Source organism: Balaenoptera ricei, chromosome 4 (assembly GCF_028023285.1).
Source record: "Balaenoptera ricei isolate mBalRic1 chromosome 4, mBalRic1.hap2, whole genome shotgun sequence".
Classification (NCBI taxonomy): domain Eukaryota; kingdom Metazoa; phylum Chordata; class Mammalia; order Artiodactyla; family Balaenopteridae; genus Balaenoptera; species Balaenoptera ricei.
The window spans coordinates 32457709-32480160 of NC_082642.1; the positions used below are offsets into that span (position 1 = coordinate 32457709).

General features: G+C 37.2%; 1 protein-coding gene and 1 pseudogene across 1 annotated transcript in view; both read left to right on the top strand.

The window, feature by feature from the left end:
- The window catches only part of KCNH8 (potassium voltage-gated channel subfamily H member 8), a 403459-nt gene that overhangs the window by 90818 nt on the left and 290189 nt on the right, over positions 1–22452 (top strand). The gene's annotated exons all lie outside the window — the stretch shown is intronic.
- On the top strand, positions 965–2177 carry LOC132365073 (farnesyl pyrophosphate synthase-like; annotated as a pseudogene).

Consider the following 22452-nt stretch of genomic DNA (forward strand, 5'->3'; position numbering starts at 1 on the left):
GTCATCCATTATTCAGGAATTCTGTGCTAAGATTAAATTTGCATGTGGTCAAAACTACCTACTACTATCCCCTATGAAGTAAGTCTACTGCACACTGTTTTTTACTAACACAGTCAGATTTTCCCCAGCATTGAACAGGTAATCTTGCATTGAGCCTCGGATGAAATAGTTGCCTTATATTTGGGGCCACGATATATATTTTTTAAAAAGCTTATCTTACTTCTTACATATACATGTATCTATTCTTTTTCAAGTTCTTTTCCCATTTAGGTTATTACAGAATATTGAGCAGAGTTCCCTGTGCTATATAGTAGGTCCTTGTCAGTTATCCATTTTAAATATAGCAGTGTGTACATGTCAATGCCAAACTCCCAATCTGTCCCTCCCCCCAGCCCTTCCAAAAGCTTATCTTGACACCATTCCAACTGAATGGTCAAGTTACCTTTTTCCTCTCTTTTAAATTGTTTGCTTATTTGTTTACTTTCTCTACATTCATGCTGAGTTTGTATATTTTGTAAGTTAAACGTGCTTCTTTGGGATTGGATGCCATTGTATTACTTTTCATTTGAGGTCTCAAAGTTGACTGCTGAGGGCAAATGTTTGTGTCAGCCATTCAGTACTAACTCACATTGCTATGGTGAGCCACTTTATAACTGGTCATCTGTGCCTCCTTACTTGACCATTTAGGACTCTGAAACCTCAAACTTCTAGCCCAATTCCTCGAAAGCTCACCATTTACTTGCCATTTTCTTCTATTTGTTTGGGAAATTTAAAAAAAAAAAGTCTGCCTTTTTAAAGGTTGTACTGCTATTTCACTTTCTAGTTTCATATCAAATATTTTAATCTTTAATATCTTTCTGAGCTAAAAAGGTATGCAGAGTTAGGGATGGGGAAGATGTAAAGGAAGTTCTCTGAAATCACATAAATCGTATTTGGTGATGCACAGAGGACGTAACAAAGGCAGATGAAGACCTACAGTGACAATCAGCAACCGGCATCCAGGAACAGAGTATTTTACTCCTCCCTCAGAATAGATGGAGACCAGAAATTAGACGTTTATGCCCAAGAAAGGCAGGATTTCATCCAGCACTTAACCCAGATTGTCAAGGTGCTGACTGAGGAGGACACTGGGCACCCAGAGACAGGAGATGCTATTGCCCGACTCAAGGAGGTCCTGGAGTACTATGTCATCCGAGGCAAGTACCGTCGGGGTTTGACGGTGCTGATAGCATTCTGGGAGCTGTCGGAGCCCAGGAAGCAAGATGCTGATAGTCTCCGGTGGGCTATGGCTGAGGGCTGGTGCGTGGAACTGTTCCAAGCCTTTTTCCTGGTGTCAGACGACCTCATGGATGCATTCTTCGCCCGACGGGGGCAGATCTGCTGGTATCAGAAGCCAGGCATAGGTTTGGCTGCCATTCATGATGCTTTCCTCCTGGAAGCATATATCTACTGCCTGCTGAAGCTCTGCTGCTGGGAGCAGCCCTATTACCTGAACCTGATCGAGCTCTTCCTACAGAGTCCTTATCAGACCGAGATCGGACAGACCCTGGACCTCATCACAGCCCCCGCCCAGGGCAGTGTGGATCTTGGCAGATTCACTGAAAAGAGGTACAGATCTATTGTCAAATACAAGACAGCTCTCTACTCCTTCTCTCTTCCTATAGCTGCTGCCATGTGTGTGGTGGGCATTGATGGGGAGAAGGAGCATGTCAATGCCAAGAAGATCCTGCTGGAGATGGGAGAGTTCTTTCGGATTTAGGATGATTACCTTGATCTCTTTGGGGACCCCAGTGTGATGGGCAAGGTCGGCACTGACATCCAGGACAACAGGTGCAGCTGGCTGGTGGTTCAGTGTTTGCAACGGGCCTCTCCGGAACAGTGCCAGGTCCTGCAGGAGCGCCGTGGGCAGAAGGAGGCCGAGAAGGTGGCCCCGGGTGAAGGCGCCAGACGAGGAGATGAATCTGCTGGCTGTGTTCACACAGTACAAGGAGGACAGTTACAGCTACCTTACGGGTCTCATGGAGCAGTGTGCTGTGCCCCTGTCCCCAGCCACCATCCTGGGGCCGGCACACAGGATCTACGAGCAGAAAAAGTCACCTAGAGACTTGAGGGTGGGAAGGGGAGGCTCTCAAACAATTATTGTCCAACCTGTAAAAGAAAAGAAAGACCTACAGTGATACATCTTCTATTGATTTGTGCTTCTCTGTAGGAGAAGGTGTAACAGTCTTAAAAGACAGAGCCAAGATTTCTGTTAAGACTAATAGGCATGGAGTGGTTATTCTCTTGGTAGTTTCAAAGTAAAGCTTTTTTACGTGGGAAATAGAGTAGTCTAACTCAAACAGGAGATCAGTTTTTCTTCGACATTGAATAAAGGCAAGTTCTGACACATTTCAATGGTGAGTACATTATACGTTCCACCTTAGAAAATATTTAACCTTATTCCAGCCATTAGGTGTTTTAATCACTTGACAACGTAATTCATTAAAAGTTGCTTTGCAGTCTGTGGCTAATTAGTCTGGTAACATTTATTTTGTTTACCTGAACCTTGCTTGCTTTGAAAATTGTGAATCCTGGCTAGTCTGTGTTTAAAGATAAATAAACCATTTATAATGATCTGAAATGTCATTTAATTCTCACTCCTTTTCAAAGGCATTCACTCCAACAAGGGTGAGAGAAACTGAGTTTTCTTAAGGCTCATTTGGTTTTGATTTGTAACAAAATATATCACTGATTAAAGTAAAACCAGACCTTTTGTTGTTTTACCAAGACTAGAATCACCACTCACTCTCAGGGATATATTTTGGGCAAAGTGTTGCTGGTTACTGCACAAACCCTGCATAAGGTCCAGCCCCTGACCTCGAGGGGCTTATAGCTTATAGTGATGACGGATATATGGAAATGTAACCCAGAGGTGGCTTTGGAAAATGATAGAATGGAGTAAAAGACGGTTCAGCTGAAGTTGAGGGAAGAAAAACAGAAGAGTGAGAGAAAAAGAGGATCCGAATGGGATATTGATGTGGTTTCAGGAATAGACCAAGATAAGGATGAAGACAAAGGCTGTAGTCAGAATATGGAGAATTTAATGCTAACATACGTGTTTGGACTTTATTCTTAGCTCTTGAAATCAAATGCTAATGTGAAAGAAGATTTGAGGAGATAAAAGAGAGTTACAGAATGTTAGAGCAGGAAGGGTCCATAAAAATCCAATCCATTGTTTTACAGATAAGGAAACTGAGACACAGAGATGTTAAGTGACTTACCAGAGGTCCCATAGTATATCAGTAGCATAGTGGGGCCATAGACTTGTCTGCTGGCTCCCAGCCTAGACATCTTTTTATCCCATCACGCTATAGTAGGCTATTCAAGGGCAAAGTCTTCATAGGTACTGCTTCTTGAACATGTAGTAGATTGGCCTAGTTGTCATTGTTTTTGACATCTGTTTTCCTCCTAAGGGCTTCTAAGAATGATAGCTTTCTTCCTGATTCCTAAATGTGGTGTGTATATTCACTATATGTAATAACTTGTCCTTCATGTGTAAGATTCTGCTTCCAAAATCATTGGCTTGCTGCGTGGCTTTTGGAAGGTGGTGTGTTTTATTGACGTGGACTTGAAAGTTCCTTGTAATCATTATCCTCTAGCATAGGCATTCCCATCTAGTCTGGAAGCCCTTTTGTTTCTTGGGCTCCCGCATTCATAGGTGACAGATTCAGACAATATTTATGTCCATGACATGGAACTAAAGTTAGCACAAAATTGTATGTCTACGTTTAAGATACTTATGTTATTTTCTCCCATAAAGTATTTGTGCTATTGTTGTAGGTTGGGTGTATGTACACGCCAGTGATTTAAAGTGAGGCCTATTGTTTGTATAGTCACAGATGTTTATTATGAATTCAGTGCCTATGAAAAGTGATACTTTGAGTAAACCACATTGTCAGGAATGGCAGATATATACTTTGAAATAACCCTTTTGATTTGAAATTCTTTTTGACCATGTAAAGCTTCCTCCAGTCTCAGATATTCCAATAGTGTAAATACTAAATACTATATTGTAAAGGCATAACTTGAAAAATGCTTACAGCCTTCATATTGGGCATACGGATTGTACTGAGCAGTGCTTCAACTACCAGCAGTGTTGGCTGGATGGCTTTGGGAAAGGCAGCACCTACTGTATTTATTTTATAAAATGTCTGCATATATTTGGTATAATTATATATTTGTGTGTGTGTGTAAATGTGTGTGTGTGTGTGTTTTGATCAGTAGTAGTTGGAATACCCAGAGACTTTTTGCCTCAACTGTTACAAGGGCGTGCTTGGTATTTTGTGGAGACCAAGACCCTCAAAAGAAGATATAGTTTGTATAATCCTTGTCTTGATAAGGCCTTGGCACCAAGAAACCGAGTTACGTTTGGGAGACATCATGCTTTATTTAGCTTTAAGGTTTCTGCTCCAACATCACACACACACACACACACACACACACACACACACACACACACACGACAGTTCACTCTGCAGGAAAGGCAGCTGTTAACTTGCTAATGCTCAGGCCTTCCAGGCTGTGCTCAGCAAAGCTCTTAGCAGGTGCCATTCACGTGAGACTACAAGACAGGGGTCTGAATAGCGCCCCCTGCAGTTTTTCATTGCTCTGCAAATGCAGTACTCATCTTAAAATGTTCCCTAAAGATTTTCAATAACAGGAAACACCACCAGCACGCATGCGATCTGCAGTTTATGTACAGTCTGAACATCCACAGTGCCCCATTTTCTCATCCCTGAACTTCCACTAGACCACAAGACTTCGGGTCTTTTCACAGCTGTGCTTCCAAGTCTTCGCCTGGATTCTTCACTGGGCTCCTTTTGCCTGGATTAGATCCAGTGACTCCTTCAAATCACCAGCTGGAATTTGTTGCTTACTTTCAGGCATAATATGGGAAGTATCATCATCCCCCTTCGGAGCCAACATCACCCTTTGGGTGCCGCAATCTGGTTTTCCTGCTAATCTCAAAAACCAGACAGAACATCTCCCTCCCTCTGTGTTTCTTCCTTAGCCTCTCTTGTCCTTGATTCTTCCTTTTACTCATTTCTTCCCAACCCAGGCAAAGCTTCTATTCTCTGTAGTATTACTGATCTGTACCCCCAAACGGGCCAGTGTTTTATTCTCTTCTGATATCACAGTGAAGTGGAGGGGATGGAGAGTAAGATGGTAATGCATGATACTTTTCCTTATTGAGAACTTTGGCTCCTAGAAGTGATCTGTTGTCCAGATTAGGAACCACGTATACATGAGAACTCAAGAATTCCCAACAATAACCTTGGGCTGTGTTTGAATATGAGTGCTTTGTTTTCAGTACAGAGCTTGACAGGAGATACACACAGAGGCAGACACGTGTTATAAGTGGTACAGACATAGAAAGTATATCAACTACCTACACCCTATGGAGATTAAGAAACAGAATTTAGCATAAGATAACAGTAACCAAAACTTTTTAAACATCTTGTTTATGCCAGAGACTCAGTAAAACGTTCAGTATGTAGTCTGAGAACTAGGTTCTCGCATCAATCCTGAAGTGCAGGTAACTTGCAGCCTCCTTGTGACACCTTAGTGAGCTGAAACACAGTTAACAATTAGGCGTCAGGATTTGGGTGCAAGTCTGTCAGGATTCAAGGATCTTGTGTTTCCAGGGTACATGATGCCTATGAAAATAAAGATGCTTGAATGGGAGGGGAGCTGCCATGTGGGGCAGCCCCCCATGCATAATGCTGTGCACTTTCATGCATTCCTCTTTCAGACCCCCTAAAAGTCACATGAATGCAGTTATCCTTCCAACTTAGACCCTTGAGTGGAGGGAGGAGACTAATTTGCTCAGGATGACACAGCCACAAAGGGAAAAGCCAGAATTTGAGTTCAAACAGTGTGACTCTGGTGCAGGGGTCTGGAAACTGGCCTGCAGGCCTGTCTGGCTCACCTTCTGTTTTTGAACAGCAGGTGAGTTAGAGAATAGTGGTTGCATTTTTAAATGGTTCAAAAGAATGAAAAGAATACTTCATGACAATACTTGTTTATATATTTTCTATGACTTCTTCCGTGCTATGACAGAGTTGAGTGTTAGTGAGACTAGATGACCCTCAAAGCCTGAAATACTTAGACTCAGGCCTTTTACAGAAAAAGTTTGCTGATCCCTACTCTAAAATCTACATTCTTAACCTTTAGGCTATACTTTTTCTACTTGATCATGTTAGGCTCATATGGAGTACGATTAGAATTTCTAGATTATTTTGCACCATGTGAGAGTTAAAAAAAAAAAATCATCTGGGACCCTTTGTAGGAGAGTGGTACAGATGTGAAATTTTTAAAGCAGCTTGAAGAAACCATAAAATAGATTCTATATTGTATTTAGGAAAATAGGATAAATGTTTTCCTCACACCGTTGCTAGCTCTGTGACTCATTAGAAAAAATTTGTCCCCATTGACAAATAAAATGGAGGTTTATTCATGTTTTACATCACCAATATATTTAGCTCATTTGTATTCATTTGTATTCATCATGTTATTTTCCAAAATAGATAAAAAGTAAAACATTAGCTGGAAAGTTATAAATAAAGCCCCACACTTACTGCTTTGGCTAATAAGGCCTATGAGAAAGGATAAAGGAACTAGCCTACCAATGAAAAAGACTGATATTCAAAATACCTACTGTGTGTTATCCACTTTTATGGGCAATAACTGATTTTATTCCTACACCATTTCATGGTTAAGGGCACTAAGGCTTAGAGGTAAAGTAACTGCTGTATGTCATGCAGCTAGTAAGTGACAAAGCCAAACCAGATCTTTCAACTCCAAATTTGGTGTCTTCTTATAAACGAAATTCCATGGCACTTATCATTTCAAGTTGTAAACTAGTCTAGAATTACCTCATCTAGTGGGACAATCGATTCTCTTTCTAGATGTTGGTCTTCGTTTGATTCTGTTACTTCTGTCTGTTATTAGTTGTTCAAAAGTAGGAAAGAAGTTGAAGTAAATAATATTGCCATTAATTTGTACTTAACACACATAAAAAATAGTTGAAAATGTTGATGCAAAAGAATGTGTTTTAATAACTTGAGAGTTTCAGTGAATTTTATTCCCAGTTTTTTATAGAAATCGGAGAGAGAACTTTCTTGATTTCCATGTATATGACTAATTTTCACTTGTGATTGGTGATTATCACAATTTTATATTTGCAAAGGCTAAAAACAGAAGATTAATGAAGTCTAAATAAACAGTGGACTATTTCACGTTACTTAGAACCAGGTAGCACAGATACCAGACTTGATAATGAGAGAAGACGGATCAGCTACATGGTTTTAGATGGTTGTTATAAAAGGTGACAGCAAAATGCATAATATGTCATTGGTTACAGATACCAAAAGTTGTACCTTCTTTTGCTTTAAAAAATGTTTTAATTTTGAAATAGATATAATCAGATAAAACCAATGATCGTCTCTGAGTCTTTATGTAATATAAGCATCTATTCACTTATTCCTAAGAATAAAGAGATTGTTTGCACTTAGAAAAATTTCAGACTTTGATGAAATCAAGGTCAATATGAATATGTACTAGTGTGTACTTGTGTTTATATCTTTTAAAAGGCTCATCTCCTGTGGACATGTAATTTGGCACAGTGCTTTTGTTCTTTGGAAAGCAATTTTGCAATAATGTGCCAGGAAGTTTTAGAAATGTTCTTAACCTTTGAACCCAAACTTTTAACTTCTAGAAATTTGCCTTAGGACACATGTGAAAGATGTCCATTACTGTGTTAGTTAAGGAGTGAAAATCTTTAAATAGTCTGAACACACAAGTGTAAGAAAATGTTTAACAAACTAAAACATATCCAAAGCATGAACTAGTTTGCAGTCAGTAACATGATGCTCAAAATATATATTTACTACCATGGGGAAAACTTGTACTAACTGAAAATGAGGGATCCTATTTTTTTATTGATTATATTTCAATATAAAATATGCACATGTACTTTTATGATGACACTGATCGAAATGTATTGCATTTTTCTTTCTGTTTATACATGTTCCCCATTAGATGATACATAATTTGAGGGCAGGGATTGTGTTTTATTCAGTATATTTCTCTTATACATAATGCTTGGGAAGCTGTAGACGATCTACAACTTCTTTTGAATGAATAAGAAAGATGATAGAAAATGATCTGGTTGTCTTTATATAAATTATCTTTTCTACATATTACATTTTATTTAGTACTTTATTATGTGTATGATCAGAACAGATCATTTTAAAAGTAATAGTACATTTATATATTAGAAAAGAAAGATGACATCTTTTCTCCAGAACTTCTGGTAGCGTAGATTATTGTGAAATGGTTCTTTGTAATCTGGCTCTAGTTTAAATAACCCTCTCTTAATGGACCAACCTACAAGAGCAGATCTATTGCTTGGCTTCCTTTCTACCCCAGGGTATTCTTTTATAGAATGAAAGTAACCAACAATACAATGCTGAATCATTATTAGCTCTAATTTGGGAGATTGTGCCTTAAGATAATGGGTGTTTGGGGTCTGATTCTGTTGAAGGCTACTTACTCTAGGCTTTTGTTTCATCAAAGGATCTCATCTTCATTCGCAAACATTCCTTTTCTCCCAGAATCATCTTCCACGGTGCCCTTGCCAGGTAAATACAACTTTGCCCGAGATATTAAATCAATACATCAAATTAATTGCAATGAGTTGAGACCTGACACCCATAGTGAATACACAATACTTAGATCAAGTCAGAGGTCACTATGCTGAATTGCTTTTAAAATCTTTGAATTATACATTTGAGATGTTTGGTGCTGTATCTCAATTGGAAATTGTTTTTAGCAAGAGAATCGTTGGGAAGAATTAGTGCTACAAAATTTTTTGTTTTGTTTTTTAAAGAAAAATACATGGTCAAACGGGAGCCTCTCGCATGATCAGCAAACAAAACACACCCCACAGATTTATTAACTTCAATCAATAGATTGCAAATGTCCTAATGTAACTGGAATATGTCATCTCTGTTTGGTTGCCAAGAAGATAATCTGACTCTTGGTTTTATTTCCCCAACCATATTCTTCACTCAGACTCTAGAACTGAAAATCTCTTAACAATTTCAGCAGAGGGATTTTTGATATAGAAAGATTTGAGCTATAAGGAAACCAAATGTCCCATCTAACAGAGAAGAATTACCATCTGCACATGCTATGAAGGCCTACCTCACCATTGACCTCCCAGTTCATCTTATGCTTCAATTTCCAGGCTTGCATAGAATTTAGAGGTGATCTACAATAGCCTCTGAGGCGCTTTTGTGAAAATTAGAAAAAGGAACACATGTTGGGCAGATCAGTTTGAAAAAGGGACCTTCTGGGGGGTACTAAGTAGCATCTTAGGGCATAAGCCTGGTCACCAGCCCCCTACCAGCCCTTTGGTTGTTATCCTTTGTGAAGTGTGCAAATGCACAACTCTGGATGGCAGCCCTGGGTAAAGGGTGAGTGTGAGGGTTGTATTAAATATTTGAGAGATACGATATGAAAGGAACACATCCAAGTCTCAATTGGCACGGGTCATACGTGTTTAGGAACCTACAGGTCTCCTAGAATTAGTTTTTGACTATTTCAGAAAATACCAGTCCTGCTCATTCCAAATCCAGAAAGCACGAGTAACAGCCTATTTTGATGTATTGCCAGTGTTTCACCTACAAAATGGCAATTTTCTATTGTTCAGCCTAGATAGTTCATGCTATCAGCAGCACCGGGCCATTTTCTGATGTTCTCATTACAAATGCTATTTATCTCCTTACACCTCATGCATTGATCTTCTTTCTCCATGTAAAAACCAAACTGGAATCATAAGTGGCTGTCATCTCTGTCTGGCTCTGTTAACTCTTGATAGTACTGAAAACAGTTTTGATTTAATATTATCATTACCGTCAGCACCCTGAGTGGGTGCCAATTTCAGGAGACCATAGTAAGTGAAGGACTTTTTGTAGGTGGACAGTTTGTAGCAGAAGAGTCACCAGCAGCATTTGCTAATTATACCTAGTAAAAATTATGGGATTCATTGCTGGGTAAATATTTTACAGAATACATATACTGTTTTTGTAGGTCCTCATGTTCAGTTATAATTTAGCTCTTTGAATGAAATAAATGAATTCTTGCCTCCTAATAGAATGATTATTCCAAAGACATACAGATGGCCAACAAGCATATGAAAAGATGCTCAATATCTCTAATTATTAGAGAAATGCAAATCAAAACTACAATGAGGTATCACCTCACATCAGTCAGAATGGCCATCATCAAAAAGTCTACAAATAATAAATGCTGGAGAGGGTGTGGAAAAAAAGGGAACCCTCCTATACTTGTTGGTGGGAAAGTAAATTGGTGCAGCCACTGTGGAGAACAGCATGGAGATTCCTTAAAAAACTAAAAATAGAGTTATGATATCATCCAGGGGTCACACTTCTAAGCATATATCCAGAGAAAACTCTAATTCAAAAAGATATATGCACCCCAATGTTCATAGCAGCACTATTTACAATAGCCAAGACATGGAAGCAACCTAAATGTCCATCAACAGATGAATGGATAAAGAAGATGTGGTATATATACACAATGGAATATTAGTCATAAAAAAGAATGAAATAATGCCTTTTGTAGCAACATGGCTGGACCTAGAGATTATCATATTAAGTGAAGTCAGACAAATACTATATGATATCACTTATATGTGGAATCTAAAAAAAACGATACAAATGAACTTATTTACAAAACAGAAATAGACTCACAGACATAGGAGACAAACTTATGGTTACTGAAGCTGATAGAGGTGGGGGTAGGATAAATTAGGAGTTTGGGATTAACGGATACACACTACTACATATAAAGTAGGTAAACAACAAGGACATTCCATATTAGCACAGGGAGCTAGATTCAATATCTTGTAATAATCTATAATGAAAAAGAAGCCAAAAAAGAATATATATATATATATATATATATATATATATATATATATATTGTGTGTGTGTGTGTGTGTGTGTATAATGTATGTATGTATATGTAACTGAATCAATTTGTTGTACCCCTGAAACTAACACAACACTGTAAACAAATTATACTTCAATTTAAAAAAAGATAAAAAAGAAAGGTTATTGAATTTACTATTAAAAATGTAAGATAAGAGAGGGAGGAAGGTTCAAGATGGCAGGATAGGAAGATCCTGAATGCACCTCCTCCGAAGGATAAAACAAATCTACAACGACATATGGGATAACTCTCTTGAAAAGGGACCTGAAAACAGAGCCTCCACAACCAAAGGTAAGAAGACAGCATCAAGACAGGTAGGAGAGGCAGAGACAAGGTCTCACCAAGGAAAAAACCACACCCAGCTGTGGCGATCCACATCGAGAGGGATCTGAAAAGTATGGATCTTTGCCCTGAGGAGTGAGGAACTCAAGCTCCACTTCAGGCACCCCAACTCCTAGATTTTGCACAGCAGAGATGAGCCTCCAAAACAACTGGCCTTGAAAATCCAGGGAAAGTATAGAACTGCAGGGAATGGAAAGCTTAGTCTTAAAAATCTTGAGCACAGACACACTTGATCCAAAAACCAGTGCAAAAACACCAGACTGAAAAGCACAAGGACGTAAGTGAAGGGAACCCACTTACTAATTTTGAAGCATTTGCTGGAGAGGCAGGAACCAGGTGGGAACCTCGCCAGGGACTGAGACACTGGTGGAAACAAGTTTTTTCATCTCAGGCTGCCTTGCTAATGCCAGCACTCGCAGGCACTGTTTTAGAATTCTCCCTCTAATCTGTTAGTGCTAGTGGGTATGCCCTGCTGACAGCCCTGCTTACCCTTGTGCCTTTGCCAGGACTCACAGCTGGTTGAGCAGTGTTCCCACAGCAGCTGTGACTGGGCCCACAGTGTGTCTGGAGGCCAGCCCTGCCCAGCATTATGCTGCAGCAGTAGTCCTGGCCCCACCACTATAGGAAGACACACAGAGCACACATAGGGGACCCCTAGAGTGCCTGGTTCTGGTGGCCAGGTGGGATTACATTTCTAAGTCCCACTTATGTCCTAAATAAGGCGAATCCTTCAAGAATGGTAGAGATAGCTGATTTACCTAATAAGTAGAAAAAACACAGAGACTTAGACAAAATAAGGAGAGAGAGGAATATGTTTCAATTGAAAGAACAAGACAAAACTTCAGAAAAAAGAACTAAACGAAACAGAGATAAGCAATCTATCTGATAAGGAGTCAATGATAATAAAGATGTTCACTGAGCCTGGGAGAAGAGTGTATGAACACAGTGGGAAGTTCAACAAAGAGACAGAAAATATAAGAAAGTACCAAATAGAAGTTATAATTGTCCTAAAAAATACACTCAAGGGGTTCAAATACAGACTGGATGAGGTAAAGAATGATTCAGTGAGCTGGAAGACAAAACATTGGAACTCACCCAGACAGCAGAAAAGTGAAAAAAGAATTAAATAAAAGTAAGGATACCTTATGGGACATTTTGGACAACATCAAGCAGAATAGCGTTCACATTATAGGGGCCCCAGAAAGAGGAGAGAGAGAAAGGACCAGAAAAAAATTGAATTAACAATGGCTGTAAAATTCCCTAATCTGGGGAAGGAAACAGACATCCAGGTCCAGGAAGCCCAGACGTTTCAAATAAGATGAATGAACCCAAAGACACACACACCAAGACACATTATAATTGAAACTGTAGAAGTTAAAGAGAGAATCCTAAAAGCAGCAAGAGAAAAATAACTTGTTATATACAAGGAAAATCTTATAAAGCTATCCACAGATATTTCAGCAGAAACTTTATAGGGTAGAAGAGAGTGGCATGACATATTCAGAGTGCTGAAAGCAAAAACATTCCAACCTAGAATTCTCTACCCAGCAAGGTTATCATTCAGAATTGGAGGAGAGATAAAGAATTTTTCAGACAAGCAAAACTAGAGAAGTTCATTGCCACTAAAATGGCCTTACAAGAAATGCTAAAGGGACTTCTAAGGGCACTAATTAGTAACAAAAAAAAAAAACCCATGAAAGTAAAAATCTCATTGATAAAGGTAAATGTATAGTACAGGTAGTGATTAATCACTTATAGAGCTGGTGTGAAGTTTAAAAGATGAACATAGTAAAAATAACTACAACTACAGTAATTAGTTAAGGGATACACAAAATACAAAGATGTACAATGTGACATCAAAACACAGACCACTGGGGGGGAGGTGTAGTAAAAATTTTGAGTTTTAGAATGTGCCCAAACTTGCTGTCAACTTAAAAATAGACTGTTAAATATATAGTCTGTTATACGTGAACATGATGGTAACCACAAAGCAAAAGCCTGTAGTAGATACACAAAAGATAATGAGAAAGGAGCATAACCATAACACTAAGAGAAACCACCAAAGCACAAGGGAAGAGAACAAGAGAAGAAGAAAGGAACAGAGAGGAACTACAAAAACAGCTAGAAAACAATTAACTCTATGCCATTATGCAAATGGACTAAGTGTAAATGGACTAAATTCACTAATGGAAAGACATAGAGGGGCTGAATGGATTTTTTTAAAAAGGCATATGTATATGCTGCCTAAAAGAGATTTACTTCAAAAAAAGAAAGACTGAAAGTGAAGGGATGGGAAAAGATATTCCATGCAAAAAGAAATGAAAAGAAAACTAGAGTAGCTATACTCACAGCAGACAATATAGACCTTAAAACACAGACTGCACTGAAAGAAAAAGAGGGTCATTACATAGTGATAAAGGGGTCAAATTAGCCAAAAGATATAACAATTATAAATGTATATGCACCCAACTAAGGAGCAGTAAGACATACATGGCAAACATTAACAGGCTTAATGGAGAAACTGAAAGCAATACAATAATAGTAGAGGATTTTAACAGCCCACTTACATCAATGGATAGATCATCCAGGCAGAAAATCAATAAGGAAACATTGTCTTCAAATGATGTTAGACCAGATGATCTTAATAGATATGTATAGAACATTTCATCCAAAAGCAGAAGAATACATATTCTGCTCCAGTGCACATGGAACATTCTCCAGGATTGATCACATGGTAGGTCACAAAACAAGTCTCAATACATTCAAGAAGGTTGAAGTTATATCAAGCACCTTCTCTGACCGCAATTGAATAAAACTAAAAATCAATCACAAGAAAAAAAAAAACAGAAAAATATGGAGATTAAACAACTGAACAACCAATGGGCCATCTAAGAAATCAAAAGAGATATCAAAAAAAAGAATACCTACAGACAAATGACAACAGAAATATGATGTATCAAATATCTATGGGATTTTTGTAATCCATAGCAGTAAAAGTGGATCTCAGAGAAATTCAGACCAATACAGGCCAACCTCAAGAAACAAGAGAAATCCTAAATAAACAACCTAACTTTACACCTTCAGGGACTAGAAAAAGACAAACAACCAAAGCACAATATTATAAGAAAGGAAATAATAAGGATCAGAGTGGAAATAAATGAAATAGAGACAAAAAAAAAATAGAAAAGGTCAATGAAACTAAGAGCTGGATCTTTTAAAAAATAAACAAAATTGACAAACCTTTAGATAGACTAACCAAGAAACAAGAAGAGAGGACATAGAAGTAAAAAAGTTGTTACAACTGATACCACAAAAATACAAAGGATTATGAGATTATTATGAACAATGATCAACCAACAAATTGAACAACTTAGAAGAAAAGGATAATCCTAGAAACATACAATCATCCAAGACTGGATCATGAAGAAATAGAAAAAACAAATAGATGAATTACTAGTAAGGAGATTGAATCATTAATCAAAAATTTCCCAAAGAGCAAAAGTCCATTACCAGAGGACTTCACTGGATAATTCTACAAATCATTCAAAGAAGATTTAATACCTATTCTTCTCAAATTTTTCAAAAAAATTGAAGAGAAGGCAAATCTTCCAAACATATTTTATGAAGCCCTGAATCAGAAAACAGACAAGGACACTTTAAAAAAAAAAAATTATGTGAAAATAATCTTGATGATTTAGATGCAAAAATCTTAAACAAAATATTAGCAAACAATACATTAAAATAATCATACACCAAGATCAGGTGGGTTTTATTCCAGAGATGCAAGAATGGTTCAATATGTGATAATCTGGAATATGATACACCACATTTATAAAACAGAGGATAAAAATCATATGATCACCTCAGTTGATGCAGAAAAAGCATTTAACAAATTTAACATCCATTTATAATAAAAACTTTCAACAAAGTGGGTATTGAGGGAATTTACCTCAACATAATAAAGGCCATATATGACAAACCTACAGCTAACACTTCACCAACAATGAAAAGGTGAAAGCTGTTCCTCTATGATCAAGAACAAGGCAGGGATACTCACTCTAGCCACTTTTATTCAACATAGCTTGAAGTCCTAGCCACAGCAATTAGGCAAGTAAAAATAAAGGCAAGAAAAAATAAAAGGAATCCAACTTGGAAAAGAAGTAAAACTCTCACTATTTGCAGATGACATGACACTTATATAGAAAATCCTCAAGACTCCACCAAAAACCTGTTAGAACTAAAACAAATTCAGTAAAGTCATTGGATACAAAATTTATAGAAATCTGTGGTGTTTCTATATACTAATAACCATCAGAAAGAGAAATTAGGAAAACAATCTCATTTGCAATGGCATCAAAAAGACTAAAACACCTAGGAATAAATTTAACCAAGGTGGTGAAAGACCTGTATACTGAAAACTATAAGATGCTGGTTAAAGAAATTTAAGAAGATACAAATAAGTGGAAAGATATTCCATGTTCATGGATTGGAAGAATTCATATTTTTATTCATTTTATTCATTCATATTTTTATTCATTTTATGTTTTCATACTACCCAAAACAATCTGCAGAGTCAATGCATTTCCTATCAAAATTCCAACAGTGTATTTCACAGAAATAGAACAAGTAATTCTAAAATTTGTATGGACCTACAAAGATCTCAAGTAACCAAAAATCTTGAGAAGGAAGAACAAAGCTAGAGGTATCACACTCCTGATTTCAAACTATACTACAAAGCTATAATAATCAAAACAGTATGGTAACTGACACAAAAACAGACACACAGATCAATGAGATAGAATAGAGAGTCCAGAAATAAACCCACAGATATTTGGACAATTAAGTTTTTGGCAAAGGAATAAAGAACAAACAATGGAGAAAGGATTGTCTCTTTAATAAATGGTGTTGGGAAAACTGGACAGCTATGCGCAAAAGAATGAAACTAGACCACGATATTAAATCATACAACAAAATTAATTCAAAATGGATTAAAGCCTTGAATGTAAGACCTGAAACCATAAAATTCCTAGAAGAAAACAAAAATGGTAACCTCTTTGACATCAGTTTTAGTGATGTTTTCATGGATATGACTCCAAAGGCAAGGGAAACAAAAGCAAAAGTAAACAAATGGGATTACAGCAAAATAAAAAGCACTTGCACAGGGAAGGAAACCATCAACAAAATGAAAAGGCAACCTACTGAATGGAAGGAGATATTTGCAAATAATATTCTGATAAAGGTCTAATATCCAAAATATATTAAAAAAAAAAAAAACCTCACACAACTCAACAACAAAAACACAACCCAAATGGGCAGAGAATCTGAATAGGTATTTTTACAAAGAAGACAGACAGATGGCCAACATAGATGAAAAAATGTTCAATGTCACTAATTATTAGGGAAATGCAAATCAAAACCATAGTGAGATATCACCTCACACATGTTAGAGTGACTGTTATTGAAAAAACATGTAATAGCAGATGTTGGATGTGGGGAAAAGGGAACTCATACACTGTTTGTGAGGCTGTATTTTGGCGCTGCCACTATGGAAAACAATATGGAGTATCCTCAAAAAATTAAGAATAGAACTACCATATGACCCAGATATTTCACTTCTGGGTATTTATCTGAAGTACATGAAAACACTAATTTACAAATATATAGGCACTCTTACGTTCATTGTAGCATTATTTACAATAGCCAAGATATGGAAACAGCCTAAGGGCCCATCGATGGATGAATGGATAAAGAAAATGAGGTATATATACACACTGGAACACTATTCAGCCATAAAAAGAATGAAATCTTGCCATTTGTGACAACATGGATGGACTTTGAAGATATGATGCTATGTGAAATAAATGATATGGAGACAAACACTGTATGATTTCACTCCTATGTGGACTTCAAAAAAAAAAAAGGAAACAATCAAATGAAGTAAAACTAAACAAACAGAGGTACAGAGATCAGACTAGTGGTTGCCAGAAGATAAGGGGATTGAGAAAAATGGGTGAAGGGGGTCAACTCTATGGTGATGGATGGTAACTAGACTTGTGGTGGTGATCAGTTTGTAGTGTATGTAGATGTTGAATTATAGTTCTGAAACATATATGTAAGATAACTGAACTTTCAGAAACTCTGGCACTCATGCTTATGTGCTTTGCTTCTTTGTTTACTGTAAGAAAAGAAAGGAAGAGAGGGAAGAAGGAAGGAAGGAAGGGAAGGAGGGAGGGAGGGAGGGAGGAAGGAAGAGGGGAGGAAGGAAGGAAGAAAATTAGTTAAATATCCATCCTTAGAGGAATAGATAAACTGTGATATATGCCTACAGTAGAGTAGTTAAAATGAAATAATTAAATAAGATATAGATTTATCAATGTGAATAGGTCTCAAAAACAAAATTTACTGGGAGTGGGGGAACAGACTTCAAAATGATCCATCAGGAATGATACAGTTTTTTGTAAATTTTAGAAACACATAAGACTTTTCTGTATGCTGTTTAAATACACACACAAAAAGCATGATGGAAATGTAAAAACAAAGATGAGTTGGATACATGTCCACTCCAGAATTATGTGTGTTTCTGGGGAAAGATGAGAGGGACTAACATTGAGGAAGGCAAGTCAACTGCATCTCTAACATTGTAAAATGAAAAATTAATATGGAAAGATTTTAATATTTATTAATTCTGGAGGATATGTACCTAGGTGTTGTTCACATTACTCTCTTTAATTTTTACATTTGAATATTTAATAATAAAAACCATATGACCATGATCATGTATGTAAGTCTGTTGTAACACAGTCCCACACTTCCCAGTATAAAAACATGAGAATCTTTTAATAGTATAATAATGGCTCCATAGATTCTCCAGAGGGATTTCGACTTCCATAGCTCTCCCATGTGGAATACTGAGGCTGTAGGGGCTTCATAGAAAATAGCTGGTCTCTCTCTCTGAATCATTCGAGAAGTCTTCCTTTGGGTGAGGTTAGGTCTGTGCAACTCTTTGGCTAACAACAGCAAGAAAGGTGTGGATAGACATACTTGTTAAATCACATACTATCTACTCTTTTCTTCTCTCACCCTTTTACTCACTCCCTCTCCAACCGGTTAATATTTTTATGATGCATTTCTCTAGAGCCTTTTGCTGGGGAGGCAGGAGAACAGGAAAACGCTGTTATGTGTGGTGCATGTTTGCATCTGTAGAAGGTGGGGTAAGAGGGAACTGGTTAAAATCTGATACGTAAGAGAGACAGAAAAACTAAGACTGGAGAAAACTAATCTGTAATTCTTCTAGTGATTTGGAAAAAACCCTCCTGAGATTTCTCCTTTACTTTCCTACTACACTTCACTGTGATACCAAATGTGTGGGTTTTTCTACACATCAAGCAAATCAGGCACACCAGCTGGGTGTCCTACGATTTAACATCAGATCCCAGAGGTTGAGGGCTCAGGCCACAAGACTGCCCCTGCTTCCCTGCTTCAGATGCCAATCCCAAGTCCTGGTTGTCACCTCCTCTTCTGACTCACTCGCCATAAATCAGAGATTCTTAACAACTTCCTCCTTGGGCTCAATTAATTTGCTAGAGCAGGTCATAGAGCTCAGGAAAATATTTGACATTCTAGATTATCCGTTTAGTGTAAAAGATATAACTCAGGAACAGCCTTATGGAAGAGATGCAGGGGGCACAGAGCCTCCATACCCGCCTGGTGAGCCACTCTCCCAGCACCTCTACAGGTCACCAACCCCAAATCACTTCCAATCCAGTCCTTTTAGGTTTTTATGGAGGCATCATAATGTAGGCACGATTGATTAAATCATTCGCAATGGGTGATGGTTCAACCTCCAGCTCCTCTCCCCTCCCTGGAGGTGGAGTAGGGGCTGAAAGTCCCAACCTTCTAAACACATGGTTGGCTCCACCAGCAACCAGCCCCCATCCTTAGGGGCTTTCTGAAAGTCACCTCATTAACAAACTCAGGTGAGATTGAAAGGGGCTTGTTATGAATAACAAGGCACTCCTCTCACCTTTATCACTATTTCACTTTGGAGCCATTTGAGAACAAATATTTTAGCAAAAGATTATCCCATTGCTCTTATTGACTGGGAAATTACAAGAGTTTTAGGAGCTCTGTTCCAGGAAGACCAAATATATATTTGTTATTGTAAATCACAATATCACATACAGAATTAGGTAAAACTGTTACACTCTAACCATTGTATAGTCCCATTTCTCAGAATCCAACAAACGAAGATATGGTATAACATTGAGATGAGGCAATTCATAAAATTTTTCACCCAAACTGTAGGCTTATAATGGCATGGTCTCTATTAATAGGTGTTCACACAGAACATGACTAAACAGAGATATCTAAGACAAGAAAAGAAAATATAAAGGAGTAAGTTTGAAATATAGAAATTATTCATACTTTTTTGTAATATAATAAACCTCAATATCCTTTATGCTATACATATATCATGCTAACAATATTTTATTACAATTGATTAAAAAAATCAGTTGGATTAAAAGCCAGTTGAACTTGACTTTATTATTCTCCTTTGACTAACTGTAATTCCTTTGGAAGTCAATTATTTATATTTCATTATTTTTATCTGTACTATAGAATAGTATGAGATTATAGGCTATAGATTCATCTTTCATGGTCAAGTTGAATAATGCATGTTAATGAAACAAAGAGCTGTATAGGCTTTTTTCATTTGTGTCTATAATTATTATTTGTAAATCTTCTGGAAATCCCATTTGATGGGAGGTCATAAGTCCAGTGGACATGACCCAATACCAGGGCTCATGGCTTGGTGAGCTGAGGGCAAGCTGGATTTAAGTCCCCACACAGCCCTCAGTCAGATAAACTTGTTCAGGACAAGTTTGAATTTCATGTGGCAACCCTGATTCTTCTCTCCGAAAGTCATGATGGCTTATAAAACCCTGCCCTTGACATTAGCACAAGAACCCACACTCAAATATTAGAGGGCAGCCATAGCAGACACATTTATTATATAGCAGTGCATTTCTTGATTACAATGATTTACATGAATTTATGCAGAAGCAAATATCAGTAAATAATTAGGGTCATATAAATGCAGGCAGTGAAGATCCTGTACTTTACAGAATGAGCTTAGTGGAAATGCACATAGTGACACTGAGAAATCTGTGCAATGAGTACATCAGCTCTGATATATCAAAGTGCATGGGCCAGTGTGGAACCCAGAATAGGATCAAGATGTAATGTACATCTAGGGCCTGTGTGTATGTGTGTGTGTGTGTGTGTGTGTGTGCGTGTGTGTGTGTGTGTGTGTGTCTTTTGTTTCAAAACTATTTAAATCCAAATAATATCTCTATTGCTTAGGAAAAATGTGATTAAAGATTCCATTTTGAGACTATTGGTTAAGCGATAAGTACATACATATATTTATAATAATTTATATATACATATATATCATAAAATTTTATGATGAGAAATTTAGCATTTGTGTTTGAATACTTTATTTCTATATTTAAAAGTTAAGATCTCCAGAATTCAGGGCTTGGTTGGAGGAAACCCTTCAACAAAGCCTGGCAAGATTATTTCTTAGATTTTTGTTATTGGTCTTAGAAGTCACCTAGGCCAAGCTTTTGCTGCTCACTGTGGTCCCCTTTCTATAGCATTTGTGTCAGTCAATCATCTCAGTATGAGTACTCTGGGTAATAGGAAACTCACTGTATTTGAGGTAGCCTGTGATCTTTTGGGCCGCCTTAGCTATTAGATACAATCATATTCATGCAGAGATGAAATCTTTTTTCTTATAATGTCTGTCCATGGACCTTGCTTCTGCTTCCTGGACAAACCTAGAACAAGACTGCTCTCTCATCTCTGTGGTAATGCTGCGAATGTATGAAATGGTATAATTTTCTCATCTCTAGACTGAGAAAATAATGACGGGAAAATCATAAAACAAACTGAAAAAGGAAGGAAAAAAACAGGAAATAGAGATTATCCAAGTCTTTGTTTTTGCAGACACTTGCACCCCTTTCTGAGAATTTCTTATTTGTATGGAATAAAAACTCTCCTTTTGTGATTATATAACCACATGCTGAGCAAATGTGTCTTGCTTTCCCACTGTGGATGAATAACACAGAGGAAGAAGAGCCTTTATAAGGGCAGAGGAACCAATTACCTAACCTCCCTCTCTCTAAAATTGTAGTTAATATAAAAACAGAGCAAAAAATAGCATTTAGGATGATGCTAGTTCATAGCATACATTTATATCATGAGATAAACATCTTAGGTTTTTCCTTCAATGGACTTTTGTTGGAAATTATAGAATTTGGTACAGGTATTTAAGGTCATTTGGTATCAATAAGTGCCTAAGCAGTAGATGGGAAGAGGGTATCATAGTCTTTTTTCATTCCAGAAGATGTATTCCAAAATACTAACTTTAATTTTTACTAACAGCAAAAACTTTTTTAAGGAGCAGACCTAGAAAGTTCCCCCCCAAAACACATATAACTCTCAGAATGGAGGGTTAGATAAGTTACTTTTGATACAATGATAATTATATCTCCATTCAAATTATGGTTATAAAAACAGGAATAAATGGGGAAATATTCATGATAATGTATGTTTCCGTTAGGAATACTTTTAGCTTCAAATACCAGAAAATGCAAATATCAGTGGTTTGAACAAATTGGACTTTTTCTTACCTGATAAAAGATCTTCATATAGGCTTTTGCTGGACTAAATTCTCCAACCAAAAGACATAGAGTGCCTGAATGAATTAAAAAAAAAAAAAACAACCCATCTACATGCTGCCTACAAGAGACTCACTTTAGATATAAGGACACACACAGACTGAAGGTGAAGGGATGGAAAAGATGTTTCACACAAATGGAAGTCAAAAGAAAGCTGGGGTAACTTTACTTAGACAAAATAGACTTAAAAACAAAGGAAATAACAAATATCAGAGCACAAATAAAAGAAATAGAGACTAAAAAGATAATAGAGAAGATTGTTAAAACTAAGAGCTGGATATTTGAAAAGGCAAACTAAATTGGCATG